The sequence below is a fragment of the Rhipicephalus sanguineus genome, chromosome 3 (genome assembly GCF_013339695.2).
Source record: "Rhipicephalus sanguineus isolate Rsan-2018 chromosome 3, BIME_Rsan_1.4, whole genome shotgun sequence".
Taxonomy (NCBI): domain Eukaryota; kingdom Metazoa; phylum Arthropoda; class Arachnida; order Ixodida; family Ixodidae; genus Rhipicephalus; species Rhipicephalus sanguineus.
The window spans coordinates 29,427,858-29,431,367 of record NC_051178.1 but is presented as its reverse complement, the minus strand read 5'-3'; the positions used below and the strand labels follow the sequence as shown (position 1 = coordinate 29,431,367).

Below are 3,510 nucleotides of genomic sequence, written 5' to 3'. Positions count from 1 at the left end.
CATTTTTTAAAGCCTCCTAGTTTTGCAGCGAACACTTTAGACACGTTCGCGGTAAAAATATGGCGCATACGAAGCGAAAAAAAAAACTTAAAACAGCCCTTCTAAAGCATGAGAAAGGCAAGCTCGCGCGTGCCCCACTCCAGTTTACCTGTCACCAAGATATCCTTTATTGGCGAGCACCGCACGCAGATTTTGGACGCTGCGAGCGAGGTCGCTCACTTTCAGCGTTTTCTTCAGTGGCAGAATGGCAGTGAGGAAAAAAAAAGGAGGCAGCATGAAGCCTTGCGGTCAGCTTTCGCACGGTAATTCCTTTTCTGACGCCGTTTTCTGCAGCTACGACCGCCTACGATGCACCAAACTATGCCTTGGAATGCTAGAAGGCATAAATGCAAGAAGTGATAACCACAATAACTTTCCATCTCATAAAGTATAAGCATCAGAAAAGAACGAAGGCGAGGTGGCGGCCGTCGATGAACGTGGAGTTAAGACTTCTAGCAGACAGCCTTATATCACAGTCATCTGTAGATATCTGGTCGGCTGCACACGTGTCGTACGCTGTACACTGTGCGTATTGATGGCGGTACGAGCGCGCCATGCTGCCGTTTGCAAGTGCGCCACCGCTGCGTCGTGCAAGATCGGTTTATAAAGTGCGCGTCGCTTTGTAGAAACGAAAGTAGCTCGCTGTTGTTGAGCAGCACGGGCACTGAGAAACGTCGTTGCATTGACAGCGAGCGTATACTGCGTGTTTGACTAGGTGACAACTCAAGTGCGCTGCACATCGTTGGGCAGGGCCGCGAGAGCATCACGGAGACGTAGAGTGCGCGTTGCTTGCAAAATGCTTGTTTTCGCCGCGTTGAACAAACAGGCTACTCGCCGCACCCGTGCACGGTCTGGAGTGAAGCAGGCACGAAGAACATACAAACCCGTGCATACGGCAGAGAGGAAGCGGTCGGGCAGTGACTCCGCGAGCCGAGTAGGTGACGCGCTGCACGCAACTAGCCTGGGATGATCGGCTCCACACGGCAGTACCGCGCTTCGGTGAAACTGTCAGTTCATTGCAAAGGCAGGTAATTCACTCGTGAGCACGTAGCGGCGTCGCTTCACGACGCGAAGAGGCTTAGCTTGTCACTGGAGGGGTTGGGGGCACTTTAATAAAAGTGCACAGAAAAAAAAAGACGGCTTGGCCTCTAAGCGCACATTTTTAAAGGAGAGTCCATATACAACGAACTACTAATATAGCGATCACTTTTCGTGACACTTTTTAGTTCGCTATAAGCGGGTTCAACTGTGTTCATTTAGAGCAACGAAAAAAAATACTTTTCACGTTGGTCCTGAAACACTGCACATGGAACAATCGTCGAAGATGATAGTGTCTTCAGCAGAGTGATCCTTCTGCAACGATACGCAGCACATTGAAGTTCAATGACCGCTAGTTGTCCACTCAGAAAACCTGTGTGAATGTGCACACTGCGCTACAAGCGATTTGAAGAAACACGTAGTGCGTGATGCGCCTCCGAAATCGATGTGTACAATTGCACACACCCCAGGCGAAAATTTTCTCCAAGTGGAACCACTTGAAGTGGATTATTGAACCTGGATTTGAAGTGGTCCCACTTGGCAAGTGGTCCCACTTGCAAAGTGGAACCACTTGCCTAGTGGTTCACTTCAAATCCAGGTTCAATAATCCACTTCAAGTGGTTCCACTTGCCAAGTGGTCTCACTTCGCAAGTGGGACCGCCTGCCTAACGTATCCTCTTGCCAAGTGGTCTTAGGAACCACTGGTGCACTTCAATGAATATTAGAAACAAAAACTTGTTTTACAATAATTATTGATAAGTGAATGGCACTTAAAAAAAAAGGAAATAATGTGAAGTCAAAAGAAAAGATTTTTGAAGCATTCAATCTTCCTTTCTCTTTGTCCTCCTGACGTCTTGAATTTTTTTAGACAAAATGGTAGACAAATTGTCCAGCGTTTCCTTAACTGGGACTCCGCTCCTCGACCCCCAATGTGTCACGGTGTCTGCAAAGGAGGCAGAAATTAAAACAGCCGTGGGATACATAATTATGTACAGCACAATTAAATTGACCACAATCTTACCAATAATCAAAGCAACCTTGTGTGGACTCAGTTGCTTCCGCACGACTGCGTTGGGGTTCTTGTAGTCCTTGGGGGCTAATTTGCCTCCATAACTTCGCTCCGCCAATCCTTCGCGACCCCATATGGCTTGGGCCATATCCTTTACAACGAGTGAAGGTTTTTTATGGCCCAGGATTTTTTCTGCCTGCTTGCTTCCAATCATGAGGCCATCTTTCACGTGATACTGTAAATGAAAACAAAATCTTTAAAAAAGAAATGAAGGGAACACAGTCGTGCACTTACCTTGCCATCACCAACGTCAGTAAAAGGAGTGTGGGCTTTTGGGTCTGCAGCTGATGAGAAATAAGGAGTGAAGTTGATGTTCACAGCAAAATAATAGCAACATAATGGCATTTAAAGCGTTTGGGCTTCTACCTGTGGGGAGTGCGTCTGCAGCAGGCTTGGATGTAGTGTCCATGTGTGCTGCTGGTGGTGGGGGCTGTGTGTGACGGTTCAACTTCGTAATCCAAACCATTAAGGTCTTGGCCATCCTCCCACAGATCTGCACCCACAGTAGAGAAGTGTACAAACAATTTACAGTGGCTGTTATCAAGATACAACTCTAATTCTCAATATCTAGTCAAAAAGCTGAGGGTTCAGCTTTTTGACCAGCAAAAAAAGTTTAGAAACATTAATGTCATGCAGTTGTGCAGACTTTACCTGTAGGGGACTGTTGTGCTTGCTCGAGAAGCGGGGCACTTTTTGTGCCTTTTGAGGCTGAGGGGCACTTCTCGCCTGTAGCATTTCTACAACTGCAGGTATAGAAAAGAACACTTAAGAAATATATGCCGGTAACACTATAAATAAATCTAAAGAGCACATAGAATAAGATGTTGTGCTATCGGTGTCAAATAAAGCACGAACAGCCGCAAGCATTAGAAATGGTATAGTGCACGCTGTCCAGACCATTGACAGTTTTTTAGAGGTTCTACCAAAGCAGCCTTTGACAACAAAGATATAGCAATATAAGAAATGGCAGTATACTTACTCATTGAAAGCTTCACGTCTATTCGATCAATTCTTTCATTGATTTTGGCAACCGCTTGTCGCAGTTCATTGCGCTCTTTCAGCACACTCTCATAAGGTTCCTGTCAAGTCTCTTTCCTCATTTGCTTGTGTTTGCGTTCTTTGTTTGAGGGTGTCTGTGCACAAGAAAAGAGAGTAAGGAGTTGAAAAGTGCTGAATAAAACTGAGAAGTGTACATTTTAATGCCTACTTGCAAAGCTCGGGCGGCTTTATTTTTTTCAAGGGCACGAGAGGCATGCTTGCTCAAAATTTCCTCATAAACAGCACTTCTTGATGCTGCCTGATCCTGTTTCATTTTTTTGTGTGCCTGCAAAAAGAAATGAAGACCAATAAGCAATTTTCGACAG

At 45.7% G+C, this 3,510-nt stretch overlaps 1 long non-coding RNA gene across 2 annotated transcripts; it reads right to left on the bottom strand.

Annotated features, from left to right (window-relative positions):
• Nucleotides 1–1,846: 1,846 nt before the first annotated feature.
• On the bottom strand, nucleotides 1,847–3,266 carry LOC119384865 (uncharacterized). 2 transcript variants are annotated; one of them, XR_007415327.1, is made up of 5 exons: nucleotides 3,126–3,266; nucleotides 2,798–2,889; nucleotides 2,513–2,639; nucleotides 2,099–2,430; nucleotides 1,847–2,020 (listed from the first exon to the last, which is right to left on the bottom strand). It is a non-coding gene; the product is annotated as an uncharacterized LOC119384865 (long non-coding RNA). The 2 variants fall into 2 exon arrangements; XR_007415326.1 differs by having other exon boundaries at nucleotides 2,099–2,639.
• Between the last annotated feature and the right edge of the window lie 244 nt (nucleotides 3,267–3,510).